General features: G+C 37.4%; 1 protein-coding gene across 1 annotated transcript in view; it reads left to right on the top strand.

Annotated features, from left to right (window-relative positions):
• The first annotated feature begins 7,570 nt into the window (after positions 1-7,570).
• Positions 7,571-11,728, top strand: part of LOC124719933 (myoneurin-like) — a 119,564-nt gene continuing 115,406 nt past the window's right edge. Inside the window, exon 1 of the mRNA XM_047245128.1 lies at positions 7,571-7,714. The gene's annotated coding sequence lies outside the window, so the exon portion shown is untranslated. The remainder of the gene's footprint in view (positions 7,715-11,728) is intronic.

The raw sequence follows: 11,728 nt of genomic DNA, 5'->3' as shown, positions 1-11,728 counted from the left end.
TTATAAGTTCGAAGGCTTCCACGCCCGGTGTCAATTTGAATAAAATAATGTAGGGTATTCGGCCGCGTCAAGGTAAACACGATGACCCAAAATTATTTTATCGAAAATGTTTTTCATGTTAATTTGTCAGTCTGGGCTACAAGCAAACAGAAGGCGTATTATGTAGACAGCAGTTCAGTTACTTTTCATTTTTAGTGTATACTTTCAATCAGTTGTTGTTAACAATCAGTTTTTGATGTTATACAATAATTTTTAAATCAACACACTGCCAATTGTCTGTATTGTTGTTTATTTAGTTATGACTCAAGTTTCGGCTTTTTATCCAAATTTCAAGCTACTGAGTTTGTCATTAACATATATTGCAGGACATCAGGCCAATTTTGAGCTTCATATCCTGCAATGTACGAGCATGTTAATGACATAAACTCAATTACTTGGGAGTGGCACAGATTTTCACTGTCACCATTCTCGTATACAGCCTAAGGTAGTCCACATTCCTAACTGCAAGCGCATTTCATCAGAAATTATCGTGTTCACGAAGTGTTTCAATTTCTGAAGGACCACTGAGTTGAGACGGGCATTCGTATGGAAAAAGAAAACAAAAAAAAATACGCTTACACAGGCGGCGGCACCAGGAACTGAGAAAACCGCGCAACAGATGTCACATCGTTCTGCCGTTTTACAGTCCAAAAATGTGATTAAAACCTCAGAAATGGAGCTTCCCACGACTGTAAAAAGTTTGGTTGAAGATTTCTGCCAAATGCCAAAGCTCTAAAACAAGTGTCTCTTGATTCCACATCCATAATGTTCTTGCAGTTCGTGAATGGATGTTTTTCCCAAATCCGTTCCATCCTCACTGTGGCGTTAACATTTTTCTTAGCTTTGTTCATTCCGTTAACGTGGCGCGTAACAGAAGTACCTCAATACTCAAACTACGAGAAACGTTCAGCAAGTAATGCAACACTTTTTTTTCTGAAACCATGGACCGCAATATGATGCTAAAGTGCACTTGAGGTAATACGAAATAATCGTAAGAAAGAAAAGAAATAGCTCGCAAAATCATTATACACACGGACACAGCGGAAAAAGTCTTCCAGACCATATAATACTGGTTTCGTACGTGTTACCATACGTATCGCAGAATGGTTAGCTCAAACAGAGCTTCCAGCCATCTGGCGACCATTTAGGGAAACGGGCAAATAGTTCCTCACGCAGCCGCTGTTGAGCGCTGCATGTATGTGCGTTTTACACCTGATGTGAAAAGAAGCTGGAAATTAAACCATAAGCGAGACATCGCATTATCAACTTCTCATTGTAGCAGTAATCTTAATTTTAATTGTTTTTCGGGCAACTGATTTTATTACTGACGCCAATCAAGCTGTCAGTAACAGGACGTTCTCACTTTGTGTTTTATCACATCGAAGTAATATTAACCAGAGTGCGCAGATGACATTATTTTCCAGCACACGATTAAGACCACCAAAAGCAGCAACATTTTTACAATTTTTGACAGCATTGCTGGTTTGCCAGTAATGCTCATATATTAATGAGAATTGTATATTTGGGAGTGGTTAATTAAACGGCAATGCACTAGTGATGGGTTGAACTGTGATATTCCGATTTGAGTGAAGTGCGAATGCTAATTTTCAGTATCTGATATTCTTAATCGTGATTTGTCGCAGTTAAGGAACCCAGGCAGCACCCCTTATAGAGGATCCAGGTCGCCGTATTCCTCCGCATTCTACCACAGCGATTTCTGCTAATTCTGGGATTTCTGTGACTTACCACCGTATGAAAAAGGTAAATCTGTCCACACAGAAAATTGCATCTCAACAAAACTGTCATTAGTGAGTATGTTTTACGTTTGTTCTTCCGTTGGCTTTAATTTTGTATTAAAGAAACAACTGTGAAAATATTAATAGTGTAATTAATATGTAAGTAGCCACACAGTACCGTAATAGTTCGTGTTTAGAAAATGAATTCTGACATATTGTTATGTTCAAAGGTACCCGAACTACATTTCAGTCACTCATTGTCAACAGATCTGGAGAAATTGCCACCCTGTAGCCTGTCTTCGTCAAACAAGAGGTTAGTTTCTAAGTGTTTTGATGAACTCAGTTACTTAAGTGAGACTGTTCTTGCAAATGTGAAATATACCCCATTGAGTGGCTTTCAATTCAGCAAATATTAGCAATCTACTCTGTCAATTACATTGTTTGTAATTTGTGACAGCAAAAATGTTTGATAATCCTTGTGATTTTGCAGACGCAGTTCTGACTCTGATTACTGGTTACTGTACGTATCTATCCATATCAAGGCTCCTGAGAGTGAATCGTGGGGATTCAAGACAGGATTTGCAGCTTAAAAGTGCCATAATTATGAAATAAGTGTGCAGAATGAGCGATTAAACTGTGTTTAATTGAAGTTGTTATGCGATTTTAAAGGAATGATAAAAGTTAAATACAGTGAGTGAATAATGAAAATCTCATTTTCCACATGTTAAGCCGTGCTATACCCGTAAATTTTCCGCCACCTATTTATTGGTAAACACTTGTTGGAGAGTGACATGCCGCCCCCCCCCCTCCTCCCCCCTTTCTCAACAATCTTGGTGTGACACTGACCTGTAACATATCCCAAAGTCTAGAATATGCATTTTGAGGCTGTTGATATGAAAGTGGCAAGTAGAGATCTTCCTGTTAAGTCAGGAATAGTTTAAGTGCATTACTTGAAAGTAGCACAGGAAAAGCTTACTTATGTAGGTGTTAGTAGTGTCGGCACAAAGTTCTTGTGTGTGAAGTTGCCGTGTAGAACACCAGGTGTAAAACTTTTCTCCAGAGACTTCAACTGTGTTCGAACAAAAGTGAGGTGTTCATATGACTCAATACTTCTGTTTTCATTTCATTACACTTATGCAGATGTCTGAGTTCTGCTGTGTTAACATGCAAAGTCCTGTAGGCATGTGGAGTATTAACCAAAACTGTCATATTGGAAGCAGAATCACACACACTTTTTTAGGTTACTTGATGTTTTCAGGAGAAAAAGGCAGTGTTGCTTCTTGTTGTTATAATACATTCAGAGTCACAGCTATGTTTGATCAACCATAACTGATGCTGAATGTGCATGCCGTCATATAATATGAAGGGATTATTTCAATAGTGGTACAAGTCCATTACCTCCACTTTTCTGTCTATAATGCTTCTGAAATTAATAGGTTAGATTAGATTTACTTTCATTCAAATTGATCCGTAGTGAGGAGGTCCTCCAGGATGTGGAACATGTCAGAAAAACAGCAATACATGACAAATATTTACAACTAAAACAAATAAGCTAATGTACCATTCCACAGGTCCCAAGTGGAATGATTGTCATTTTTTAATGAACACTATATGAAAGTGTAATTTTACAAATACTAATGCACTGAAATTAAAATAAAAAAGTTTTGTATTTATTTATAATGTAATAAACATGTAATACAACTACTATAATACTTATTTACAATGAACACATTACTGCACTGAAATGGTGCAGAAGTTAAGATTGTACTTACACACACACACACACACACACACTCACTCTCTCTTTCAATGGACACATTACTGCACTGAAATTGTGCAGAAGTTATATTGTACTTATATACAAATCAGTTGCTTTTACTGAGAAGTTCATCAATGGAGTAGAAGGAGTTGGCCACCAATAAATCCTTTAGGCTTCTCTTAAACTGAATTTCATTGGTTGTTAAGCTTTTTATGGCTGCTGGCAAGTTATTGAAATTGTGTGTTCCTGAATAATGCACACCTTTTTGTACTAGACTAAGTGGCTTTAAATCCTTGTGAAGATTATTTTTATTTCTAGTATTGATTCCATGAATTGAGCTGTTGGTTTGAAAAAGTGATATATTTTTAATGACAAATTTCATTAAGGAATAAATATACTGGGAAGCAGTAGTTAGTCTCCCTAGTTCCCTAAACAGGCTTCTGCAGGATGTTCTTGAGTTCACACCACATATAACTCCCACTGCACGTTTTTGTGCTCAGAAAACTTTAGCTTGGCTTGATGGATTACCCCAGAAAATAATCCCATATGACATTATGGAATGAAAGTAAGCATATTGTGCCAGCTTTTTCATTTTTATATCCCCTATGTCTGACAAAATTCGCATTGCAAACAGAGATTTGTTAAGACGCTTCAGCAGTTCTGTGGTGTGCTCCTCCCAGTTGAATTTATTATCTAGCTGTAATCCCAAGAATTTAACACTGTCCACTTCTTCTATCTGCTTGTCATCATATGTTAGACATATACTCTTGGGACACCCCTTACAAGTTCTGAACTGCATGTAGTGTGTTTTTTCAAAGTTAGTGACAAAGAATTGGCTAGGAACCAGTGATTAATGTCCACAAATATTTTATTGGATGATCTTTCTAAGACTACACTTGATTTGCTATTTACTGCAATGTTTGTATCATTGGCAAACAAAATGAACCTGGCATCTGGTAATGTTACTGATGAAAGGTCATTGATATACACAAGAAAAGGTAAGGGCCCCAAAATGGAACCTTGTGGGACCCCACGTGTAATTAGTTCCCAGTTGGATGATGCCTGATAGCTTGATACAAGTCTCTTTCCTAATAACACCCTTTGTTTCCTGCCAGAGATATAAGATTTGAACCATTTTGCAGCATTTCCTGTTACACTGTAATATTCTAATTTACTTAAAAGGATATTGTGATTTTCACAGTCAAATGCCTTCGACAGATCACAAAATATACCAATTGCCTGCAATTTTTTGTCTAATGAATTAAGCACATTTTCACTGTAAGTGTAGATAGCCTTCTCAATATCAGAACCTTTTAGAAATCCAAACTGTGACTTTGACAGTGTGTTATTCGAGATAAGATGGTTATAAAGCCGACTGTACATTACTTTTTCGAAAATTTTTGAGAATGCTGCCAACAGTGAAATTGGACGGAAATTTGATGCTATTTCTTTATCTCCCTTCTTAAACAGTGGCTTAACTTCAGCATATTTCATTCATTCAGGAAATATTCCTCTGATAAACGACTGGTTACACAGATAGCTTAACATGTTACTTAGCTCAGAATCACATTCTTTAATCAACTTTGTTCATATTTCATCATATCCACTAGATGTTTTTGATTTTAAAGATTTTGTGATGGACATTATTTCTGTTGGGGTAGTGAGGCTCAAATTCATATTATGGAAGTTGCTTGAAATGTCTGGTCTGAGGTATTCCATAGCAGCATCTACCGAACCTGGCAACCCCATCTTTTCAGTAACAGTTACAAAATGTTTGTTAAAAAGTTCTGCAACACTATACACATCTGTCACCAATGTATCATTTACTCTTAAAGCTATTTGTCCCTCTTCATGTCTGGTTCTACCGGTCTCCCCCTTCACTATATCCCATATTGTCTTTATTTTGATATCTGATATGACTATCTTTTCCTTGTAATATATTTACTTTGATGTCCGTATTGCAGTCTTTAATATTTTACAGTATTTCTTATAATGTGCTATAGCATCAACATCGGAAATGTTTCGGATTGACAGATACAGTTTTCTTTTTGTTTTACAAGGTACTCCTATTCCTCGAGTAATCCATGGCTTCTTTGTAGACTTTGCTCTAACCTTGGTAAGTTTTGGGGGAAAGCAGTGTTCGAATAAGGTAAGCACTTTATTAGCAAAAGTGTTGTATTTTTCATTCATGCCATGAGCACTGTAAACATCAGTCCAGTGAATGTCTCTGAGGAGTGTCCTAAAATAATCAATTTTTGGCTTACTGATTACTCTCATGAGCTCAGATTTAACAGATTTTATATCCTGTTCAGTATTAACATTTAACAGAAGGAACTGCATGTCATGGTCTGAGAGGCCATTGACTATTGGTTTTGTAATATAATTTTGTTCCTTGGACTTTTCTATAAAGATATTATGAATGGCTGTTGGTGAGCTAGTGGCTATCCTAGTGGGGAACTTTACAGCGGGAATTAAGTTGAGTGATAGTGTTACTAACTCAAATAAGTTCTTATTGGGAGAGTCTTTAAGGAAATCTACATTGAAATCACCAGCAACCACTATTTCTTTGTTTTTGGTTGTTAAATGGGCCAGTACAGCTTCAAGGTGGTTTACAAACAGATTAAAGTTACCTGCAGGTGCTCAATATACACGTAATATTATGAAGGATTTTTTTTGAAATTCTACTTCTGTTGCACATGCTTCCATATATTGTTCTAGGCAAAATGTATGAATGTCTATGTTCTTAAATTTATGACAGTTCCTGATGAATGTGGCAACTCCTCCTTTCTCCATTTCTGATCTACAAAATTGAGATGCTAACCTAAACCCTGTAACACTTAAAAGTTCTATAGCAGTGGTCACATGATGTTCAGAGAGGCAGATTATGTCAGCTGGGTTTGAAGACTCTAATTCATCTATGCAGATAGTTAATTCATTAATTTTATCTCTCAGTCCTCGAATATTCTGAGGCAAAAAAGATAGCTGACATTTCAGATTGACTGAGTTAAAACTGGGTAGAGTTAACATATCTGCTGACTGTTGATGATCCAAACAAACAGAATGAAAGGTTCATCTCTAGTAAGAAGCCATAAGCTTGAATATTTAATGTATCTCAACAGCAGATTTTTCAGCGCTCATTTAACTTTAGGACTCTCAAAATGAACAAAAGTGGACTTGTACCACTATTGAAATAAGCCCTTCATTTGCACACATGGCACATCGATCTCGTGAGGCACAAGGCTCTCATAATGAAGTACGTACGTCGGTCAACAGATGGCACTAAAAATATCGATCTCGTGAGGGACAAGGCTCTCATAACGAAGTACGTAACGTCGGTCAACAGATGGCACTAGGCAAAGAATATTAACTGCGCTCTTTAGTTGCTACTTGCGCCTTCTAGCCGCGACTTGTCACTGAAATCGCAGCTAATTCCATAGAATGACACCAAGTTTTCAGAAAGCAGTACGAAATTTAGCAACAGATGGTAAATGTGATATCCGTGACTTTTCAATCAGTGTGATTTTTAATAGATACGCGATTTCCTGCCCACCACTACTTGAAAGCTTTCAGTTTCATTTGGTTAGTGGGAGAGCGGAACGATAAATTAATGTTTTAATGTTATGTAATTGCAATAATTGAAGTTTCCTCGGAATCTTAGCTAAATGGACGTCAACGGTTTTGTTAATTCTTGGCATAGAGTGGTAATATAGTGCGTGTGGGTTAATTACAGCCGATCACGAATTTCACAGAGCGCGTGAAAGGTATTTTCTGTTTGTTTTAATTGCGATCCGGGTGACTGTTTGTAAATTGACGAACCCATCGAAGTATTGTCAAGAGGATTATTTTCACACAATCGATGAGTACTTTATGTTCTGCATGTTATTGATGATATCAATCAGACGAGTGTCTGCAGGTTCAATGTTTCCGCGACTAGTTATGTGTATGCCATCATTCCGCAATGATCTCATTAGTGTACTTTTGACTGAATAAAAATTAAATTCGTGAAGTTTTTTTCCCAGTTAATGCGACTCTGTGAGACATAAGAGGAATAAAGGTTAATTTTGAAAATGTTTTGAGTTGTGATACTTTGCGGCCATCTTTGTTCTGTCACCATAGTATTTATATATGTAGTCGGCTGCGTCGGCGTTATTCATATGACAGGTCAATATTTTTCCTGTTGGTAAGTATTTTGGTTCCTGCAGACTGGCGTATTGTTTGCCTTCAGTAGTTGACGCTATTAGTGTTTTACGAAATCATGATTTATGTCCAAGCTAAATGTGGCAAGAATTTAATGAAGCATTTAAGGGTTTGCATATGCGAAAGTACAATGACTGCAATGGAACAGTTTGCATTGTATGCACCTACACAGGATCTGTATTGGTAGTTTATTGTATAGCAGTGGACGGCTCGAGGATCGTATTAGAAAAATGGACTTGAAAATTTAAAGCGAGGGAAATGTACGTAATGTAAACAGATTATTTATTAACGTCATTACGATAATTCATCTGTAGGCAATTTTCGCGGTATAGATGCAGTCAGGGCATACAGTTTCAATTGTATTTATGCGTAAATATAACACAACGCTGACATATCTAGTTTAATGAATACTTAAGTTTAATCGGCCTTGTACAAATGCGTGATTTCTTCAACGTATGTTGGATGACGTTTCAAAAATGTCATATTACCGCCTTGAGCTGCTGCTAAACTGCGTTATTTACTCACCCAGTTTGTTGTTTGGCCATCATGAGGTAGGCCTACATAAAATTATTCACAGAATCATGTTAGACGAAATGTAAAATCATGAATAATAATGCACTATTGTTTCATAACAGAAATAACTGTGCTGGGTTGCGTGCTCATTCATCTTACAACTGTGGTCGATGTTACGACCATTATACAATAGTGTATAATTCATGATTTTATATTTCGCCTAACACGATGTTGTGAGTACTTTTATGAACCTGGTGATGGTTAGACTGAAACTGGTTGTATACTAAAGTCTTGCATCAGGAGCTGAAGCTGGTAATGACATTTTTTTTTCAAATTAAGAGCTATGGAGCCACCACCTCCTGAAAGTAAGGTGGATGAGATAAAAACTTGAAATTTAAGGCCTTAATGTCGACACAAATTGACGCACTTATTTTCACAGTTTTGCACTTCCATCATTTCACTTTTGTAATGTAGGCCTACATCATGCACCCACTAAATTTCTATCTTGCAATCTGGCAGGTTCACCTTGTCATGCCTTGTCTGTCTATGGTACTCGGAGCAAACAACAAGAACGATCAGCAGCAGGATAATTGGTCTAAATCTTTCACAGTTAACTTGAGTGGCCTGTTATGTAGACAGTAACCATCCCTATTTCTCTTATTCTAATTTTGTATGTGTATTTAAATGCACATTATTATATGCTTTTAAGTGCATACTATTGTTGCAAATATATGTAGTGAATGACAGTTATGATATTAAGCTCTCTATTTATGCTGGATTATCTTAGGGTCAAATTTGTAACTCATCTAACAGTCTTGTTTTGAAGCACAAGTGGGTTATTTCATGTTAAGTGGCCTAAACTCCGCACTTGACCATCTCCAGTTTTTATGAAATTTTTACAGGATGTACATATAGACCTTACATGAAGCACTGCCAAATTACAGCTTCATAAGTAGTATAGTGGAGCCACTAGTCACCTTTTCGTAAAGGCTCGTTTTTTACCAGTGCAACTGAAATGAATAAATGATCAATTTTGTTTTACCATTGTTGAGGATCTAAGAGACCTGTTGTTCTGAAACTTTGTGATACTGTTCAACTTTTTTGGGTACAGTATCTTAGCTGTAAAACAAAAGGTCAAACTGTGGTAAATTCATCATAGTGTGCTATCAAAGTGGCCCATAAATCTTGTCGTACCAAATAAACTTACATTTATATTACATTAAAAAATACATGTACCAGTCTTACTCTTTATGGTTCCCAAGCCAAATATTTCAGTTCTTATTAATTCATTTGCTAAAATTTGTTACTAATAGCAATTATAGTTGATTCGAACAAGCTACAATATCGGTCCATTCTTGTTGCTGATGGAGCTGGAATGACAGAAATAATGTGTTGGTTTGGAATCCGACAAGCATCCTTCCTAGCTGGCCAATAGAATGAATGTGCAGGTCCATTATGGTGCATGAAACTGACTAAAACATCATTTTCTTCTTCTGAAACTTCAGACACATTACCAATCCACCATTTTCCATCATATAGGCCTATATAGGCAATGTATTGGCCCAGTTTTAAGGCTGTAATATTTCTGAATGAAGCTGTTGCTTGACTTTGGTCAACATTTGCCACGAAAAAATTTGTATGATTGGATACTCTTCTAATATAAGCTTGCTTTTCATTTAATGGCAGAAAATGGTGATTATCTTTTGTTCCTGATACTGTGCATCCATTTTTGAACTTTGCTTCCTGCTCAGTTTTTAATGTTTCAGTTTCTTCTTTTAAAACAAAAATTAATTGGATTCCTCTGATATTCTTTGTGCAGTATTTAAACAAATCAGTTGGTGTCAAAATCTGGTCCTCAGATGGTCTTTGAAGGTTTGCTCTTGCTGCCAGGCGCTTTACAGTTCCTCCAATTTCATCACGTGGAGATTTTCCATGGCTTCTAGCAAAAAAGTTCCAAAGTCATTTTGATGGTGGCAGAGATTCAGAAAATTTTTGAAGTTTTTGTACTGTGCTGCTGACCAACACTGAAGTAGTAAATGTGTATGAAAGCAAGTACAGCAGTTGGACCATGTTTCAGTCTGTTGCTTATTATACAGTAGCTGATGCTGCTGATGTCCAAGTTATTTCTGAAGTACACAAAAAATGGGTGAAAAGTTGCTTGGCTGTTATTCCAGTGAAAACTTTGAGCTGCATCCTGGGCAATGAAAGAATAATTGTCAGCAAAGTCCATTAATATGTCAGTTCAGTTGGCTTACAGCTTTCTTTTATGCATTTTAGGTGCTTGCTCTGGTGCTTTGAAAACATAATGATAGTGGAAAGTTTGTCAGTTTTTGAAATCAGATCTTCAATAAAATCCTCGGTGGTCATCTGCTCGGTTTCTAATGTATCTTTATCAGAGTGCATACCACTATCTGAACCCAATCGCATCATCTGGATGACTGTCTTCAAAACTACTTTCTAAAAACTGTTCCAGTAGTTCTTTCACAGTGATGAAGCATGCAGTCTGTGGATTCCAAATTGCGCACTGTTTTAGCAATCGGACTCTTATAATCTTCTTTAATTGTAGTGCTTGCGAGCATCAGTTTCACATTTTGGTGTAAAGTGCAAACACAGACTGAGTGGGTCCCTGCAGCACCCCCTGTGATGCACCATTTCGGACTCAGTTCGCAAAATTTGGAAAATCCAATTTCAGGCCCATGCTGAAGTTGATGTGCAGCAAACATTTCTTTCGAATTATTCAGAAGGTATTTTTGCATCAAAACTTTCCTTCCTTCTATTCTAATTGATACACAGTCTTTTTTTTTTTTTTACCTGGACAAATTCGGCTAAATTCTCCATTCTGAAAAAATGTTACCAATCTTTCTTTTACAGCATCTTTAATCTTCTTGTGCCACTTACTCTTTGGCAGAGCTAATACACCATTTTCCGCCTGTAACTTCCTAGCTGCTTTTACCACCCCCTCCGAAACACCCAGCCTTGCAACGACAACGCGTCAGTTGCAACTTACTCTTAGACGTCCGGTTGACTGGGCGCAGAAGAGTGGTTTTAAGTTTTCCACCGAGAAGTCCGTATGTGTTCTTTTTCACCGTTCTTGTTGGATTTTAACCTTTCCCGAGTTGAGGATGAGGGACACTATTCTTACTTTTAAAGACACGGTGAGATTGCTGGGGCTCATTTTTGACTCGAAGCTTATGTGGTTACCTCATCTTAAAGACCTGAAACGACGGTCACTTGAGGCTCTAAGTATTTTAAAATATCTTAGCCACAGTACACGGGGAGCCGACAGGACTCGTCTGCTCCAGTTTTACAGGGCGTTTGTGCAATCTTGGCTCAATTATTGGTGCACGGTGTAGGGGTCTGCGAGGCATTCTTACTTATAGTTGTCAGACGTTGTGCACCACGAAGGGCTTTGGTTGGCCACTGGGGCATTCCGAACTAGCCCCGTACCGAGCCTCTGAGCAGAGGCTGGTGAACCGCCACTTCA

Source organism: Schistocerca piceifrons, chromosome 11 (assembly GCF_021461385.2).
Source record: "Schistocerca piceifrons isolate TAMUIC-IGC-003096 chromosome 11, iqSchPice1.1, whole genome shotgun sequence".
NCBI lineage: Eukaryota > Metazoa > Arthropoda > Insecta > Orthoptera > Acrididae > Schistocerca > Schistocerca piceifrons.
Note: the sequence above shows the minus strand (reverse complement) of the source record. Positions and strands in the feature narration are given on the sequence as shown.